Here is a 9,819-nt window from a genome sequence, read left to right as displayed (position 1 = left end):
AATAAACACAGACCATTGCATGCAATTAGTTATTCTGGAATCAAACCCCTTTTTTTTTTCTTTTTGTTCTTTAAATTTGGAGGAGCAAATTTCAAGTGTCCTTACCACCAAGGGCATACCGGCGAACAACACTAAGTATATAAGCAAAATCTGCTTACCTTATTGTAGTGGCCACCGTGTTGGTCGTCAAGTCAGCCCAAAGTGGTCTTCCACCCTTGCTCCTTTCCAGCCCTACGTTGGGCGCCAATTTGTGGTGGCTTCTGCCGCTGTTGTGAAGAATCTTTCTCAGAGTCTTGGGGTTTTGATGCCAGAAGATAGACTTTATTCTTCAGATGAAATAAAGTCGAGAAAAACTCTATAGAGCAATCTCCAGACTCTTTTTCTGTACCCTCTTGTATACTGTTCTTTCTCTAGGCGTGTTCAATACATTTCATTCATATTTGTTATGGGATCACGATGCAGTCATGAGGCCTTAATTTTATGTTCTGTGTAAATAAGGGCCCCATTATGTGCCATCATGTGCTTATCATGTACTTCACCATATGTCTGGACATTCCATTCTCATACAGATTTCTATACATGTTGGCAAATACACATGATTATAATAGTAGAATATCTTAATACACAAATGGCTATATTCACATTGATTATACTTGAATCGTTTATATTTTGATTAATTAAACTCTTCTTTATTAGCTTAAGAACAAGCATATACCCAATAAAACTACAGCTTAAGAACAAGCATGTTCCCAATACGACTACAGCTTTTAGAACAAGCATGTTCCAATAACAACCAGATAGCTCTGGGACAAGCGTGTTCCCGACAATACAGCTATAACATACGAACAAGCATATTCCCAATAACAAACGAGAGCTTAAGAACAACCATGTTTCCAATACGACTAGACAGAACAAGCGTGTCTGGTACCAGAGCAGAATCAACACTGAACTGACGGCTGCATCCGAAACTGGAAAATGCTGCCTTTGGAGGACACATTTCAAGGTAGGAAGGCATCAAGACACGTCGAATCCAATGTTAGCTTCACTTCCTGCCTCCTGAGATACCTTCATCTGGTCGATATTTAAAGGCAGAATAGATGCATCCTTCGCTGCCTTGATACCCACAATCCTGTGTGTCCTATCCCATGATGGTTGAGCAAAATAAAGATGGCATCTGAAGTTATTTCTAGCGAGAAATCAGTATTATTATGTAATTAAATATTCACTTAGTTATCACTGAAGTTCGTTCTATTTTGTTGTAGATTATTGAATGTTAAGCTGCCTCAGAAGCATATCAGTTTCATGAGTTACCTTCATGAACAAACGCTGCCTGCAAATTCATTGGCTGATAGGCAGCATGTCAGCAGCCTGGCTTTTCGGATGCAGATGACTTCAACTGAACAACGACCATTTACCATTTTCTCTTGGAGCTGCGCCGCAGCAGAATTGATTCCATTTGCACCATGGACAGTTTTCCTCACATTCCAAAACACACATCTTTAGAGACAGTCTTCTCAAGCAAGTAACTGCAGCGCTGCCGATGACTTCAGTAAGTTAACTGAACTCTCGGGTCACTGAGTGCGCGCGCGCATAAGAATCCAACTCTTAACAGTGTAAACAACTCAGAATGCATGAAATAGCATTAGACCCCTTTAAGCACAGCATATGCAGCGACAAGTGTGTTGCCAGTGATGGCGTGACGCAGCTGACACAGGACAGCATACGCTGTTTACAGAAAGCAGCTGTGACGGGGATGCTTGATCTCTTGATATCCTTCTTGTTCTTGAGTCAGTTACATAACCCGTGGAGTCCATGTCAATAATGTAACGATGTGTGAAGTAATTCTAACTCAGTTACTTCCGAATCAGGCAGCTTATGATCAATGCGGTGAATTCACGTGTTTAAGTTAACGAACTTGAATGAATCGGAGGTGAGTCCATTGGGGAAATGAATTCCACTCGCTAAATTCCAGATTCCTGCTAATGGTGTTTTGCCTGCTGAATTCGCCTTTTAATTAGCTATTGAGCAATGTGAAAACTGATGATAATATTGAGGGACCTTATATATGAATGCTTAGATAGGTGTCGTATTCCTATAGGTAGATGGGGATCAGCTGAGAGTCAGCTGATGTGAACTTGACTAACGTGACCTGCCAGAACCAACGCTACGCTTGATGTTAGAACTTCTTTGCACAGCCAGTGTATGTTATTGTTCCTAAAAAAAATAACATATATGCATATGCTGTAAAACTTAATTTTCAGCGAGAATTAAATCATGCATGCATTATAAGTAGTAAAGCTTGCACTTACTGAAAGTGTTTCATACATTTGAAATGATTTCTTATATGCATTTCATATAGACAGTTTTAATGTGTTAGAGAGTTTATGCACAAGATCATGTTAGAGCATATACTGTATGCACAGCAAGTATTATTTAGAGTATATTAGCAATAAAATGCATGTGTATGCTGTAAAGCTTTTTTCCCACCGAGAGTTAGTTGAAGATTTAATGACTAAAGCTTGCACTTACTGAAAGTTTTCTATATATATATGTCAAAAGAGTTCATATATGCAATGCACATAGACAGATCTAATGTGTTAGAGACTTTAGATTATGTTAGAGCTTCTATGCACAGCAAGTGTAAGTTAGTGTATCTAAGCAATAAGTTGCAGGCATATGCTGTAAAACTTCTTTCCCAGCGAGAATTAATGCATGCAGTAAACCGAAAGCTTGCACTAACTGAAAGTGTTCTATGTACTTGAAACGAGTTATTATATGCAATGCACATAGACAGTTTTAATGTGTTAGAGAATTTATGCATGAACTGATCATGTTAGAGCATCTAAAGGTTGATTTATACTTCTGCGTCGGACCTACGCTGAAGCCTTTACGCCGTAGGCTATACGTCACTTTTCATTTATACTTCTGCATCATTGTCCGCGTCGACGTGCAGTACACATGCAAACCACTAGTCTGCAGTGTCCACGGGCATGTTGCTGGTGTAAAACACAGTACCACGGCAAAAGCCAAAGAAGAAGCGGCTCGTCGGAGAAGCATTATAGCCGCGACAGCGGCAAATAAAGATCAAATCATTAAATCATTATTTAAAACTACAAAAAAGGAGACAACAACGGAACAGGAGAAGATGACATTCTTTCAATCTCCACAAGGGCTTGTACCATGGCAGATCAACATTGTTTGTCGTGGACAACTACTGATGTATAATTCTATGTAGTATAATAAATGATAAGACACTTGTTCTTTGCTTTGTTTTATTTTATATAAGAAGGTATAACATTAAAATATATTAAAGGTGACATATTATGCCCCTTTTTACAATATGTAAAATAAGTCTCTGATGTCCACAGAGTGTGTATGTGAAGATTTAGCTCAAAATACCCTACAGATAATTTTTTATAGCTTGTTGAAATTGCCATTTTTAGTGTATGAGCCAAAACGCGCTGTTTTCTGTGTTTGTCTCTTTAAATGAAAACGAGCTGGTGCTCCCGCCTCCCCTTTCAGAAGAGGGTGGAGTTTCTAGAGCTCGCGCACCGGCATGCCAGCAATAACAAAACACTCTCTCACTCACTGAAAATGTCAGAAACTGTTAGTAGCGGTGTTCAGCCATATGTGTTCGAACTGGTGTCGTGCCGAATTCACCCTGCCAGATTATTTATGAATTACACAGACGGGGAGCACAGCGCTATAAAAATAACAACATAGCTGGTCTCATGGTGCCATTGGGTGCTAACGAACTTTATAAGTCTCTTCACCAACACCCTGATGTTTGTGAACAAGTGAACAATGTTTGATAGCAACAGTTTTTCTCTGCCCGAGTAATGCAATAAATCTGACATATGCAACCAGTTAACCCTCTGGGGTCCGAGGGTGTTTTGGGGCCTGGAAAAGTTTTGACATGCCCTGACATTTGTGCTTTTTTCAGTTGCTTATAAACACTTGAATGTCTAAATTTTAATAACACTGTAATCAGCACAAACTGGGATATTTGTTTTATGACATGACTTCGTTTAAAAGTAGACATGTCAAGCTTTCTATAGATATATCTCTCATGAATGCGTGTCAAATATTCACTGAGTTTCAGTTCATTTTAGTGACGCGTTTCAAACAGATATGCGCGGAGAATGAGACGGCTAAAAGCACACCCTGTATATTTTCTTTATTTTGCAAAAGCACAATGTTTTGTTGATATTGTGAGTGTACACAAATAAAAGTAGACCCTTTACAGATTGAAATGCTGTATTACTCTTATATGTACGATCAAGTATGAAGGAGCATTTTAGTTCTTTTCGCTGTCAACATTCAAATCTGCAAAAAGTTCCGCCGCCGGAACTGTCGACCCCAGGGGGTTAACAGATCAAATATTCACATATCACTGTGATCTCGCAGATGAAGGTTAGTTTTAAAGTAACCAACAGTTTAATCTACTTTGCATCAGCAACACTGACTCAGTGACAAACAAATCATTCATAAGAAGACAACTGATATACAGGTATTCATAGCAACTAGTTTCTAACTACTTAATCATTTGATTGTTAGTCATAAATATAATAATATATTATGTGTCAGGCAGTCATTCATGCAATGGTATGTAAAATCATGATCCTATTTAAACAGCTACTTCAATTAGGGTACAATATTCAGAAATCAAATATTTATTTATCAACCACTGGACACCTATTTGGAAGTTGAAAACAAACATTTTAGCATTACAACAATTATTAAATGATGTCGCGCCATTAACTGTTAGCCGTCAGTTAAATCATGTTAACTGATGGCAAATCTGAATGATGCACTATTTTATAGACATCCTCACCTTATCTTATTCCAAAAAAGTCACTCACCCAATGCTGAATGGAGTTGTACAGCTGCAACTCACGTGATGAATGTTGGGGTTGGGAGAGGGGGTGTGTCTGAACTAAATCAGCACCCTGATAAAGAGGTTGACTGGCACAAAGTATTTTATGTATTTTGAAAATACAAAAATACTAATCTTAAATGTATTTAAATACAAATTACATTTGATTTTTGCCGAAGGCTTTAAAATACAAAATAGTATTTTGTTTTTCAAATATGTATTTTAAATACATGTATCTGAAATACTGCCCATCCCTGCTCATGGTGCCATTGCGTGTTAACACGAACTTTGTAAGTCCCGAATATGATTATGAGCTAGACAAATTCAAGCGGTCGATTTCACATTGCTTTCATATGCAATTTTTAACTACCACATTCCTATTCACGATCATTCTGGTAGCACGTGAAGGCAGCATCAGTGAAAACAGACAGACAATGGTAGCTTTAGCAACATGAGCCTTACAGAGTGCCAAGAAGCTCGTTCAGAAAGGCAATTTGGAAAACAAACGCGTGATACTTACTTCTTCTAGATGGCATAACGTTAGCTGGATCACGAACAGTTGGCACTGCTCCATCCTTCAGGAGCAACTTTTGTGCAAAACTTGCTTTATACTGACCCTCAATCACAAAGCAGTCCGGGGTAAAATGATTTGTGCAGACATAAACGAATTTCTGTAGAGTTGAGGGAGCATTTTCTTCGAAAACAAAATTAATCCACCTCTTCTTCAGCGGCTCAGATTTCGGGGGTAAATGGAGAGAGCTATGTGGATTAATACATCCAGGTACAGAACACCTAAAACGCTTGGGAGACATTCTCTCAGTGCAGCAATGGCGGACTGTGTACAACTCGCTGTGAACTCGCTCAGGGTGGTTCCATGTTAAAACGGCAGTGTCTGTCAACATTCGTGGGTGGGGCCTGTGGCTAATGTGACGTCACATTAGCACCAATGCTAAAAATAGGCCATTGGGAGACACTGCTTATTATTTATGGGAATTAAAAAAAAAGGAGTGGGTGGATTTTTATCATTATAGGGTGGTTGTTTACACACACTGCCAACACACATTTATGTCCAAACACCTAGCAAAAGTGAATTTTGCATAAATCGTCCCCTTTAAAGTGCACATAAACACACACAAACCTCAAGTACATACGGAGGGAGGGGTTCTAGCAGACCAATCATAGCGCTTGCGGTCCACTTAGAATTGACGTGCTGTTAGAATTTTGGAGAGGTGCATGTTAGGCTACGGCGTAGGGTGTGCATCTATGTGTAGGCTACAGTGTAGGATCAACGCAGAAGTATAAATTGGGCTTAAGTGTTAGTGTATCTTAACAATAACATGCATGTATATGCTGTACACTTCCAGAGAGAGTTAGTTCATGCATGCAGTATAACGACTAAATCTTGCAATTACTGACAGTTTCATGATTTGAAATGAGTTCTTATATGCAATGCACATAGACAGTTTTATTGTGTTAGAGAATTTATGCATGAACAGATCATGTTAGAGCATCTATGCATGGTAAGTGTCAGTGAATCTTAGCAATAACATGCATGCATATGATGTAAAACTTAATTCCCAGTGTGAGTTAGTTCATGCAATATCATGCATGTGGCATAACTTAGCACACAGCATAACTTAGCACACTTCTTTGTCTTGGAGAGAACCTTTTATTCCTTCACTGAGAAGGCAGGGTTTGCAAGTTGGCACCTTTCAGATCCAGCATTTGTCGAAGATTTTTATTGGTCAAAATATGAAGTGTTCAAGTGTAATCATTATGAATATAAGCATTTATATATCTAGTTATTCTTCCATTATAATCACATATGCCTGTGTGGAAAATGCCTACGTGGCTAAAGTAGACAGACCCTCAGATTAGAAACATCTGGAAAAATACAAGTGGGCTTCTTTCTTTACCATAACAAGACTTGGGGGTGGGGGCCCTTCTCTCTAGGGAGAATTGTATGCACAAAGGAACCATTCTATGTATGGAAAACGCCTTAAAGTCAAAACTGTATAAAAAGAGAGGCAGAGAAACATTCTGGAGATTTTTTTCTGTAGAGAACTTCTCTGCTTTATTCTTCTTGAAATAAAGTCTAACTTCTGGAAACAAAACCCCAAGACTGAGTGTGATTTCTCAGAGCAGCGGCAGACGACACTACAGATTGGCGCCCAACGTGGGGCTGGAAAAGAGCAGCAGAGTGGACGACCACTTTGGGCTGGCTGAGACGAGCAACACAAACACGGTGGCAACCGAAGTGGGCTTTCTTTCTTTACCATAACAAGACTTGGGGGGGCCCCTTCTCTCTAGGGAGAATTGTATGCACAAAGGAACCATTCTATGTATGGAAAACGCCTTAAAGTCAAAACTGTATAAAAAGAGAGGCAGAGAAACATTCTGGAGATTTTTTTCTGTAGAGAACTTCTCTGCTTTATTCTTCTTGAAATAAAGTCTAACTTCTGGAAACAAAACCCCAAGACTGAGTGTGATTTCTCAGAGCAGCGGCAGATGACACGACAAATTGGCGACCACGAAGGGACTGGAAAAGAGCAGAAGAGTGGACGACGACTTTGGGCTAACTGAGACGAGCAACACAAACATGGTGGCCACCGAACGGTAAGCAATTTTGCTTATATAATTAGTTTGTGTTGTTTGCCGGTCTGCCCTTGGTGGTAAGGACACTTAAAATCTGCTCTTCCAGATTTAGAGAAAAGAAAAGAAAAGAAAAAGGGGTTTTTATTCCAGAAGAAATAACTGCATGCACAGATTTGGTTTACTGTTAGGAAGGCCTTGATAGGTGACCTAAATTGAAACTGGATGGTGTGGGCAGAAATACATCGAATGCAATGGTCTGTGTTTATTGTAGACTGGACCTAAAAGGACAGCAACAATGAAGCAGATATAGTATAGGAAAGCGCGCAAAGTCCTTTGGATACCACTCTGTAGGAGAGGAAAAGTACAGAGGGCTGAACGGAAAGGCAAAAATCCCTGCTGGGCGCTGATTTTTTACTGAGTTGAGGGAGATTAATCAGTGAAAGAGCGAGAGCACTGCAGGTCACTCGAGGAAGAGTGTAGTGTTTTGTTGTATGAGACTGAAACTGTGTCTGTGTCCGTATGCATGTCTGTATGAGTGATGGTGAATGTATGAGAAAATAAATAAATTCCGTATTGGGTGGGTACGAGCTGCGCACCCCTCCTGGCAGAGTGAGGACGCAGCTCTTGCCAAACCCGAGAGGGATGAATGACTGATGATCCCTCTAGATAAAGGGAAAAATAATGAAAGAATGAGCCATGTCTGGATAAAGGGAGTAGAAGTGTGAATGTGTTTAGGAAAATAGTATCAATAACAATTGAATCAAGATCTTTTATAGGCTTTTGCATTGATGATGTTTGTGTGAAAGAGAAGGAGAACATTTTCAGAGATCAGTGCAGTAGAAGTGAGATCAAGGCAGTAAGTTAAATAAGTATATTAAAAATAATTATAAGTGCGGAAAAAATAATAAAGAGAAGTAAAGATAAATAAAGAATTATTTTTAGAAATGATTAAATACTGAGGGATTGTAAAATAGAGTTGAGACTATCAATTCATACAAAAAGTAAATGCATCAGACAGAATAAAAAACAAAATACAAAGATGCATGTCACAGAATAAAGAATAAAATTAGGAGAAATTGGTTAAAATAGTTAAATTAAAATTGGATTGTAATATTATAGGAAAAAGTATGGCACCCACTCCGGTGGAAATATTAGGATTAAAATATCCACTGTGTAAAGAGTTAATAAACAAGATATCAAACAAATGGCAGAAGAGAACAAAAAATATGATGACAAAATGGCCACAGGAGGGGACATTTGATGTAACATTCTGTGAGGAAATGGAAACTCTGATAAAAAAACTATAAAACTAAGAGCATCAGTAAGAAACGAGAAAAAAGAGAAGCAAAAAGGGAAAAAGAAAAAGAAGTGATAGCCATGTTTAAAAAGGAAGGAGAGGACACATTAAAAAGTATAAAACAGGCCAGAAAAATACTGAAAAAGGCAGACAAAAATACGAAGAAAAAGGAAAGGTTATTTTCTAAGCCACCCCCCTATTTGCCCACAGAGGGAGAGTTCCCAATCCTCAAGGGAACAGTAGAAGTAACTGGGGAAATGCAAATGGAAGGGCCAGTAGAGCTGCAAGAAGAAAAGGAACCAGCAGTAAAAACAAAGAGGCAACAGAGAAAAGAAAGTGAAGGATATTTACAGATGGATTGTTATAGACAGGCACGCATAGCGTTAGAAAAGATGAAAACAAACCAAGATAGAACAAACTTTGAGGAAGTGTTAGAAGAAATAGAAGAGAAAATTAAAGAATCAGGAAAAAAGATACAAGAGGTAAATAAACTGGAAAGAGGGAGAAGTAAGTTGTTTGACAGTACTGAAGATGTGAATGAAGGAGAGGAGTTATTTGATAGTGGAAAATGGGAACAGGGCAGAGAAAAAGGGACACTCAGACCACTGGCTGCACAACTCCCAATTTTAATCAAAGGTGCGCAGGGACAATATGTCCCCTGGGCCTCACAGGAGCTCGAGGGCCTGGTAACTCGCCTCCCAGATATTCATGAGGGGGCTGGAAAATGGATAAAAGTATTTGAGAAAGAAACAATGGGCAAACTTTTGGCTGTGGGGGACATTAAAGCTTTGCTGGCTTAATAGGAGGGACAAAGATGGATGAAATTCTTCAAACAACTACTCTGGACAGAGCAGTGAACTCTCGTAATATGGATGGAATTGTTTTTGATGCATTCCGTCCAGCAGTGTGGCAGGCACTGCGTGCGGAATATCCGATCAGACTGGACCCTAAATCATTAAAGGGACAAGCGCTGGGGGACACATAAAATCCAACCACATATGTCCAGAGACAGTTGAAAAGGTGGTAACAAGAGACTGAAGGGAATCCAGAA

The sequence above is a fragment of the Sinocyclocheilus anshuiensis genome, unplaced genomic scaffold, assembly GCF_001515605.1.
Source record: "Sinocyclocheilus anshuiensis isolate Anshui unplaced genomic scaffold, SAMN03320099.WGS_v1.1 scaffold1587, whole genome shotgun sequence".
In the NCBI taxonomy this organism is placed as follows: Eukaryota; Metazoa; Chordata; class Actinopteri; order Cypriniformes; family Cyprinidae; genus Sinocyclocheilus; species Sinocyclocheilus anshuiensis.
This window is presented reverse-complemented; position numbering follows the sequence as displayed.